Here is a 10,844-nt window from a genome sequence, read left to right as displayed (position 1 = left end):
ATGTCCCTCCTACCTTTCCAATCGCTCCTCCAACAGTGTGAGGGCGAAATCCTGTATAACCTCTTTAAGCTTGTATAGCAAAGACAATGTAATGAAGAATTACTTTAATAGTTCTTAATGCTAAACTTTGTTATGCACATGCGCTGTAGGAGCCTTAAACCTGTACATTTCCACTGTCTGTTTGAAGGTCTTGTAAGAAGAAGCTGCTATTTTTACACTCTGCTTCTGTTCAACTTAGTCACACAGTCAAGAGTCTCTGAGAGTGACCACAGTTTTTCAGTCCATTCTGTCTTCTACTATCTTCCAAGGGCACAGCTGTGTGGACAGAGGTGGAAAAAGTACTCAATTGTCATACTGTTACGTTCCCCAGTTTCTGTGTTGTTTTGGGTTTGTATGTGTTTGAATGTGTATTTCAGGAAATGGCTTCCTGAAGTCCGAAGCAGCTGATTGGTCAGCCCCATTGCAGATTGGAGCTCTGACCCCGCCCTCTCATCAGGGGATACAGCTGTCTGCGATTACAATCTCCTTCTGTAGCTTGAAAAGCCAGTGTTCCTTTGAGGAAGGGAGAGCTTCTTTGATGTTCTGTGTTGGTTGTTTCTCAAAGACAGTTTTTGTAGCCGGTCCTGCTGAGGTATGTTTATTTCAAAAGGACAGTGTTTTTGATGATTGAAATTGTTCACTTTATGTTATTAATTATTCTGTTTTTGTTCCCAGTGGGAAGAGGAAGGCTCCTTGGGAGTGCTTAGGCAAGAGACCTGTGGGCATACATATACCCATAGTATGTACTCTGTCTATGCACACTAGGTAAGGCCTCGGCGGACCACCCCCTGTATTGTGGTTAGCGCGCCAGGTGGTGTTAAGAGAGGGGAGGGACTCTTTAACCTTCTTTGCTTTGGTTCCGTCCAACCCCTTTTCCCCCAAATTACCGTGTGAAGAAATAATAAATTCCCTGTAAACGGTAATATTCTCTGCCTCTGTCATCCTTACTCGCATCTACAATCACATACCTCATTCACTCCACGGGGAGTTGCGTGTAACATGGTGTTGTATCCCCCCCCCCCCCCCCCCCCCAAGAGGTGTGCGTTACTCAAGTATGATGTTAAAGTAAAGATCCCTTAATATAAAATGACTCCAGTGGAAGTAACCCAGTAAAAAGCCCCATATACATCCCACCACTGTGACATGTATGTTCTCGTTGGCTGGTACTCGCTACATATTCGTCGCCAAACCCACTGGCTCCAGGTCATATGTAAGTCTTTGCTAGGTAAAGTGCCACCTTATCTGACCTCACTAGTCACCATAGCAAAACCCACCCTTGCACGTGCTCCAGCAGGTATATTTCACTGGTCATCACCAAAGCCAACACCTCGTTTGGTGTTGGCCTATCGCTGTGCACAGCCAATCTGTAAATAGCCCATCCAACTACCTACCTCATCCCCATATTTGTTTTTTTTCTGCTCTTTTGCACACTAGTATTTATACTTGCATATCCTCATCTGCACATCTATCACTCCAGTGTTAATTGCTAAATTGTAATTACTTTGCCACCATGGCCTATTTATTGCCTTACCTCACTTCATTTGCACACTGTATACAGATGTTCTATTGTTATTGACTGTACATTTGTTTAGCCCATGTGTGTAATTGTGTTTTTGTCGCACTGCTTTGCTTTATCTTGGCCAGGTCGCAGTTGTAAATAAGAACTTGTTCTTAACTGGCCTACCTGGTTAAATAAAGGTGAAATAAAAACTTACGTAAAAGTATCAGATTTTAAATGTACTTAAAACCTCTTACGTATTGTGGTTCCTGTACAGGAACCAAAATCAGCGAAAATTTCAGAGCGCCACTCGTAGTACTCGATAAAACTCAAACTTTCATTAAAACACACATGCAAGGTACTCAATTAAAGCTACACTCGTTGTGAATCTAGCCAACATGTCAGATTTGTAAAATGCTTTTCGGCGAAAGCATGAGAAGCTATTATCTGATAGCATGCACCCCCCAAAATACCTGAACGAGACCTAAACAAAAGATTTTGCGGTAGCCGGCGCTACACAAAACGCAGAAATAAAATATAAAACATTCATTACCTTTGACGAGCTTCTTTGTTGGCACTTCTATATGTCCCATAAACATCACATTTGGGTCTTTTTCCCAATTAAATCCGTCAAAGTATGCCCAAAATGTCCATTTATGAAGGCTGTCTGATCCAAGGAAAATTCACCTTTACAAGATGCAACGTCACTTTTTAAAATAAAAAAAGTTGCCTATAAACTTTTACAAATCACTTCAAACTACTTTTGTAAACCAACTTTAGGTATTAATAAACGTTAATAATCGATCAAATTGATCACGGGGCGATCTGTATTCGATAGCAGCAAGTCTTGAAATCATCGTCCATATTTTTCACTTTCATAATTTCCTGGGTGCACCCCAAGACAGGAAGTGCCTATACGTCATCCCACCAAGGACTTGCAATGAAATGCCAGTATTGGCGACATCGTGTGGAAGCTGTAGGCGTTGTAAACGGCGCGTTGTCATCTATTTTCTATCGCCTTAGACCATTCAAAGACTGGCGGATGAATATTTTTTTTTGTGTTTTTGGTGAACAGTTTTCCCTGGGATTTTTACTCCTGAACACGTTCTGTTATAGCCACAGACATGATTTAACCAGTTTTAGAAACTCAGAGTGTTTTCTATACACACATACTTATCATATGCATATACTATGTTCCTGGCATGAGTAGCAGGACGTTGAAATGTTGCGCGATTTTTAACAAAAAGTTGCGAAAAGCTGCGAGAATTCGCATCATCCGTAACAGGTTTTAAGTACAGTGGTTTGAAAAAGTACTAAATTGTCATATTTGAGTAAAAGTAAATGCTATACATCAAATTCCTTATATTTAGCAAACCAGATGGGACAATGTCCTTTTTTAATCATTTTCTTTGACAGCCAAGGGCACACTCCAACACTCAGACAATTTACAAAGGAAGCATTTATGTTTAGTGAGTCCACCAGAGGCAGTAGGAATGACTTGGGACGTTCTCTTGATAAGTGTGTGAATTTGACCTTTTTCCTGTACAGATAGCTAAGCATTAAAATTGGAACTAGCACTTTTGGGTGTCAGAGTAAAAAAGTAAATTTTCTTTAGGAATATAGTAAAGTAAAAGTAGTCAAAAATATAAATGAAGTACAGATACTACTTAAGTAGTACTTGAAAGTATTTTTACTCTAGTACTTTACACCACTGTGTGTGGAGATATGAAGAGAACAGCGGCTGGCTTGAACAGAGAGGAGTTATGGAACTAATGTTATCACTTGTTTGTACGCTATGACCTGACACACATAGCCACAAGAAGAAAACAAGGTAGCTTATGATGCCCTGGCGAGGGGTGGAACCAGCCATGACTAAGTATTCTTAGGTCTACTATATAAGACTCCAGCATTTCCTGTACTTTCGGGCTCACCTACAGGTGGTTGTTGACCAGCTCCATTATTGTGATAATGAATTGATATTAAAGTTTGATTGCTTAAAGAATTATCTAAGTCTCTCCTGATTCTTTAGCACTTCCATGTCATTCTTGGCAACAAGGATGGGATGCTGACCTTCATCTGCTGACTGCTCCTGAGGACCTGGGTAAACTGTGCACAGGAGTAACCCCCATTGGGTACTCAGGGCAAACCACACTCCAAGAGTGAGCAGATGGCACCCGCTTAAGATCCAAGTAGGACGCATCAGCAGGTGTATACAGCATCCTGAACATAGACTATAGAGGTGAGAATGTTTTTTTTTCTTGAAAGCAATTATTTCTGTAAAAAGCCAGTAGCAACTGGTGGACCTTAGGCAACAAGACTAGTGTGGGAGATTCTGAGGAGCACTCTCAATTAGGTGAGCCTGTTGGTTCTAGGCAACAAGACTAGTGTGGGAGGCTGTGAGGAGCACCCTCAATTAGCTGAGCCTGGTGACCGGGGCAACGAGACTAGTGTGTGAAGTTCTGAGGAACGTTCTCAACTAGGTGAGCCTGTGGAACTGATCAGTAAGACATGCATTGAAATGATATGGTATAAAATAGTAAGGTGCACCTGTGATAGCTATAAACATAACCTCATTTTAGACATAAGAAAATACTTCTGTAGAATTGAAGCCCACAGCCCACAATAACTGTTTCTCATACAGTTGAAACTAAGTATCATAGCAAAACTGTTTACTTTTTATGTGGGTAAGATACAAATTTGGATTAGTTCTCCAGTGTTTCAACAACAAATTTTAGCAGCCATGCAATGACATGATTTAGGTTGTAGGAACTGGTCACTCTATTTTGTGTGTGTGAGAGAGGAACTAGGATAGGATTGGTGTCAGAAGTTGGATGCTCTACTACATAGTGCGTTGCGGGTGAACCGAGTTTAATGGCATCACAAAAAAGGATGTGCAATTCTGTCTGGGGGGAGCATCAGTGAAGGTCTGCGTAGGAGACACCGGTGGCACTCTCCGTGGGAGAGGTAAGGAAATTCCTGTCCAGCCAAACACAACGTGGACCCTCCCTGACCAGACTTCCACTGATGATTGCCTGGGGGAACACATCACATTCACGAATCTGAATAGGACAACTCACTGAATTTCAGTAAGTCAATTTAAAAATGAATTTGTAGTGAAAATAAAAGTGACAAGGATCCTAAATCCCAGAGTGGGGATTTGGCATTGGCAGTGTTGTTTGTAGGCATAGGATAAGTGTCTATGCAGCCTGAGAGCTATGAGTAGTGAAAATAGAGAAGTGAGATTTGGATACATTTCCATATGGAATGTTCTCTTGGGGTTCCAATATATTGATTCTGTGAAGATATGAAAACATGAATGAGAAATTGTTTGTGTTTTATAATTGATTACTGGAGATTTGATGATGTAATAATGGAAATAATAATAATAATAATATACAAAGTTGCACACCCAAACGTAGATGTACGTAAGGGGTAAGAAAAGTATTCTGAGTTGGTCCCTTCATGGACCATTTGATAGAGATAAGGTTAATGCATTATATGACTGTCTACAGGGTCTGAGAAATGGTCTCAGAAAAAGACTGGTGTATGGCGACTTTTGGTAACAGTACGAGGAATTGACTTACCCCTAACCAATAAAACTATAAATGCTTACGGGATTTCCTTCGTCCTGGTAATACATTTTGAAACACAACCTATGCCCTGTTTTAAATGGAACCATTGACATGTTGAACATGTAGAGATTTGTTTTTTAACTTAAGACTATAATTTATTGTACTCCCGATGGCTTTTTTGTTAATATTCCAAACATTGACGTTCTAAACCAATTCGTGAATAGGCAAAATGGGAAAGTGTCTGATTTCCTGTCTTCGCCGTCTCAGGCGCCAGACTTATTATGAACAGAGTGCCATCTACAGGGGACTGATGGACAGTGCAGGTCAGTTATAGTAAACGTTATAAACTAAAAGAAACCTTAGAAAGTAAGCTCCCTCAAGTTTATATTTTCCCTTCTGAAATTAGCTGATGTATTTTATAAATTTGACGCATTATATGTTAATCTTAAAATAATAGACATGTCATAAGTGTGAAGCAGAAAGTGAATATCCAACAGGTTGGTAATAAAATATAGAGTAACATTATTAGGGTAGACTACAATGAGAACATGGCCTAATAAGGGGAGAATAATCATGTTTGTTTTGTTTTCTAAACATTACGATAAGTGATGGTGACAAAGATATTGATAAGGAGGGTTGATGTACGTTAAATGAGTGTTGACAGTATGCAAATTGTTATTTGTGGTTTTTGGATATCACTCTAATTAATTTCATATTTTAGTCATTTGAAGAAGCTGAGATTTCAATACAAGGTTAAGGATTGCACTTTGAGACCGACTAATAGATAAGCTGTGGGTGAAAACGTATGCTACCCGCTGGGTTAGAGTTTTTCTTGACCAGTTCCAATTATTATTACTTCATTGTATAGTTTGGGTAAACACTAATGATTAGGAAAAAGTTAATAACTTAGTAATAGTCCTATGTGTGATTTGGACGATGACAACGACAGCTACCCTTTACTGCTGAAGACAGTGATTTATTGACCTTTCACATACTTAGAAATGCACCTGTTGTTGACAGAGGTTTGCTCTCACAAGGTCTGCTCAGTGGGAGTGGAATATTGGCTGAACGCCCAGACTCTGTGATTGCCAGGTGTTCTTTACTAAACTAGGAGCAAGCGCTTTCCTAAGAAAGGATCCACTTGGCTTTCTTTGACAGTGGCAGGTTAGAACTGTATATGGTATGTGTAGAATGTTAAACGTTTTAAATTCAGTGGCACAACAGAAGCCATTTACAAAGATAATGTACTTGTGTAAGAAAGCATTTTCTTGCGATGTTTCATATTTTGCTTGGTTGAATTTCTGCCTAGATTATGACATTGTCTTACATTATGAACTATTGCTTAAATGCACTGCTTTATGCATTCAATATTTGCTTGTCTATGAAGAGACGGCATTGAATTGTAGGAACTGTATCATCCTTGGTTCATGCAGGTAACTTGGTGTTATGACCTCCTCCTTCTCAGACCAATTGGTAGAATGCCCGGAATATGTTTTGGAGGCAGTGCTCAGTGTCTTGGGAGGCTGAGGGTGTGCGAATGGCGACCAGTCACATGCAGGAAACGATCCAATTAATTATTCTGATTTTATGAAGAATGTCGGCACTATGTGAATTTGTATTTATTGTGTGGGGTCTTTTCATTTGGTTTTAGTGGGGTTTTCGCAGGTTAGAGAGGATGTACCTTAAGGGGCACACAAATTACAGTTTTAATTCAACGTGAATTATTTTGATAAGAAATGTACTGAAAAAACCCAATGTAAACCTGGTGTGTGAAATGTTTTTAAATAATTACTCTGAGGTGAAAGGGAAAAAAACACTCAAAGGGGTTGAATGACCTCTGTCCTGACTTTTTAGTGTGGTTTGATCACCCTCACTGGAAAGGTGAGCAACATTGGGTGGTGATTTCAAGGTCATATGTAATACTGATTTGAAGGTCAAATGTAAGGGTATTAATTCTAATTCAATTTATTATTTTTGTTTAACCAGCAGTGCTTTTTTTTTTACACATTAATCACGATGTGAATCATGTGTCAAAACGGGGGGGGGGGGGGGGGGAGGGGGGGGATTACCAGTCCCCTGATGCTTTTTGGTTAAATATGAAGATTGTTTTGTTCACATGCCTGCAAAAGGATTTAGTGTATCAAAGGATATATGCAGAAGTAGATGGATGTTTGTTTTGTTTGTTCTGTTTCTGTCTTGCTTTAATATAAATCTCACCAGATTGGGTCTGCTGGATGGTTGATATTTCTCCCTAAGAATTAGCCATCTACCTCCCTGACCCTGTAACTCTGCGGTGAGGTCATCGATATGATGGGAGAGTATAAGCCAATTAGATAAAATTATTTCAACTATGTGTTATTCTCTATGACATGTGTCTTAGAAGTCGTATTAATACTATTGGTAGAAGTAATAATTTGTCATATAGTAAATAGTTTGTCTGGATTTCCTGAAACAGAAATGCCCTAAACTGTTCTGATCTGTCTTGTTTTGGGGTTATGCCGAAGGTGACCACAGATGGTATCTAGATGCATGGACAATTTGACCAGACAGTGTGGACCTCATACCCCCTCTGACTGGCTGAAGTAATGGTTAAAATTGCATTCAGGATGGTCCTTCACTACTTTTACAATGAGACCTGAGTCCGAGCCAGCACCTGTACACAGCATCCAGTTGACGCTATCAACTGCCTTTTCTCTCGTGCCTTTTCTCTCAGGAGAGCGACAGGAGTCCACGTGGAGTGAGCATGGAGAGAGATCCATTCCAAACTTCTCAATTCCAATACTGCTTGGCAAATGGACAAGACATAAGGGGTGGTAAAGGTGGATCCGGCCCAGGTGAGACATCAGTCTGTTTGGGGAAAATCTGATTATTCCTCAGACATTGGGAGATTATCATGGGCCATCCACTTTGAACATGTGTGCCATTGGGAAGTCGAACTTTAAAGCTGAAAATGAAGAAAGATTGAGTGCCAGGGAGGGGGGTGGTCAACTGTGACTGTAATTGATTAGGCTTGTCCAAAAATGTTACTTGGGGTATCAGGTTGATCGTGGAGGTCTACACACTGTGAAATGCATAGTAAATTACACTAAGAATGCATTGAGATACTGATCTGTAATTATAACCGTGATGAGAAAGTTCATGCTAGAATTATAGATAATTACACTGTATTTTAATGTAAATGTACATTCTGCTAGTGCCGATGTGTGCTAGGTTGAGGGTTTCAACTTTGAGTGATAGAACCAACGTGAATCACTGAGCAATGTCATTCTAAATTTGGATTGAATAATTAATTAGGTTTTAATTCAGATTTGGAAAATGAATATTTTTTTGTAATTGACTAGAGCAATTTTTTCTTTGTATGTTTATTACTGTATAAGTAGGGAGAAATTAATGTGTTATGGGTTAGATAAAATAATTTACGTGTAAATGTATTCGTGGAAGTGGTCATTGTGGAAGGAGAGCCCTGCTGGGCCCGGGTCGGGTCTGTTGTGTACTGATGAAGCATGTACTCCTGTTTGATCCACCTATGTTTTTAACTATTTGTGTTAACATTTCTTTACTATGATTTTTGACGAGTCTCAAAACCAGGGAGTGTGAGGGAAAAATCCTGTATAACCTCTTTTAAGTTTGTATAGCAGAGACAATGCAATGAAGAATTACTTTAATAGTTCTTAATGCTAAACTTTGTTATGCACGTGCTGTAGGAGCATTAAACCTGTACATTTCCACTGGCTGTTTGAAGGTCTTGTATTTTTCCACTCTGTTCATCTTAGTCACATGGTGTCACACCAGCCTTCGCTTTGGTTCCCTCCTGTCCAGCTCAGGCGTTTGGTGTCACTGGCCTTCTAGCTGCTGCCGAACCTACTGCTGGCAAACGCCCTTCACTCATCAACCCCAGACTTGTCTCATCATCATTACATACACCTGGTTCCAATCCCCACTCTATCGCTGAATATATACTCCCTCTGCCATTTGTAATTCTTGGTCATTGTAAATGTTGCTTGTTTTCCTGAGAGGAATCTCTCCTATTTCCTGAGTAGTTTATATTTTGCACTTTGGGTTCGCCCTGTGCGTTTTTGTTTATGAAGATGTAGTTTGAGCACAACAGTATTTGGGTTTCGTCCCGCTTTGATCTATGGTGCTTACATAAATTCAGTAGTTCTAAACCTGCGACTGCCTCCTGCCTACTCATCTCTACACCAGTGACACACGGTCAAGACAAAGAGCCTCTGAGTGACCAGTTTTTCATTCCATCCTATCTTCCAAGGGTACAGCTGTGTGGAGATATGAAGAGAACAGAGGCTGGCTTGAACAGAGAGGATAAACGGCACTAACGGTATCACTTGTTTGTGCACTATGACCTGATACACATAGCCACAAGAAGAAAACAAGGTAGCTTATGATGCGTGAACCCGCCCGGGAAGGGGTGGAACCAGCCATGACTAAGCATTTTTAGGTCCACTATATGACACCTCAGCATTTCCTGTATTGCCGGTGCTCTATTAATGCAATAATTAATCGATATTCAAGTATGATTGCTTGAAGAATTATCCAAGTCTCTTCTGATTCTTTAGAACTTCCACAAGAACTGTCCATCAACTCCTGGCTGAACCCTACATTACAGCCACTGACAAAGCACATGCCTGATATCTTTACATTATAGTGCAGCAGGTGATAGAGAATTCATCACTATAGCACATTCCGCGATCAATTTATTGCCATTAATCTAAAATAATTAATAGATTTTAAACAAAAAATGAATTCTGTTTGTCATAGATGGACAAGTTTAATATGAGATGAAAGGCGAGTTCCTAACGACAGTCAGGGAGAATCTGAATTTTTTTCTTGTTTGAGTCATTCAGATAGCATGAAAACAAAGCACAATACCAGCACTAGTAGGAGACATCAAAGGATACACTGAGACACTTTAGTGTTTCAACTGTGAAATATATTTTTTAAACAGTTTTCCATTAACTCTTAACATGGTCTAAAATCAGTTGCAGTTGTCTTATATATGGCTATACACAGACATGTATATTTACATGATATAGCATGATTCATTCATCATTACTGGTGGCTCGCACATGTGACTGACCAATACCTCACAAGGCTTTCTCTCCAAGTTGAGACCTTGAAACTGAGATACCTTGGTTTTTCCCATAGCAGCATTCTGGGTGTACTGTCAAGTTGCTTATCAGTGAGAGGGAGGATTCCTCCATACACGATCAGTCATTCACCTGCATGAACCCATCTAATTGGTTATTGGAACAGTAGCATTGATTTGATACACATTTGATAACATTTCCCTCACAGGGTCTCAGGGGCTAAATTGAATTTCTGTTGTGCCTTATTCACCACAGGGTTTGTGTGAAGGCCATTTCAGGCTGTCAATGTGCTGTCTCCCGTAGTTTGAGATCAGCGCCTTCATTTTGTTGACGTTGAGGGATAGGTTATTTTCCTGGCACCAATCTGCCAGGGCTCTTACCTCATCCCTATAGGCTGTCTTGTCATGTTGAAGACATGGATGTCTAATGGTATGGTACGTTATGCAAAATAGGTCAACTTTGAGCACCTTAATCTTTTTAATGGTTTTGGCAAAAAAAAAAAAAAAAACACTTTCTGAGCACTTCTACCATGGGCAGACATGTATGGGAAGTTTTGTTTAAATCAAAAGGGGTGCCGTCAAAAAGTGATTGAATTAAAATGGATTTACCCTACCTCAACAAAAGGCCAAT

The 10,844-nt window shown here is 39.9% G+C and overlaps 1 long non-coding RNA gene across 1 annotated transcript; it reads left to right on the top strand.

Annotated features, from left to right (window-relative positions):
• Positions 1-7,191: 7,191 nt before the first annotated feature.
• Positions 7,192-8,842, top strand: LOC110534195. The gene is made up of 2 exons (XR_005034167.1): positions 7,192-7,691; positions 7,823-8,842. It is a non-coding gene; the product is annotated as an uncharacterized LOC110534195 (long non-coding RNA).
• The last annotated feature ends 2,002 nt before the right edge of the window (positions 8,843-10,844 follow it).

This window comes from Oncorhynchus mykiss, chromosome 10 (genome assembly GCF_013265735.2).
Source record: "Oncorhynchus mykiss isolate Arlee chromosome 10, USDA_OmykA_1.1, whole genome shotgun sequence".
NCBI lineage: Eukaryota > Metazoa > Chordata > Actinopteri > Salmoniformes > Salmonidae > Oncorhynchus > Oncorhynchus mykiss.
This window is presented reverse-complemented; position numbering and strand designations above follow the sequence as displayed.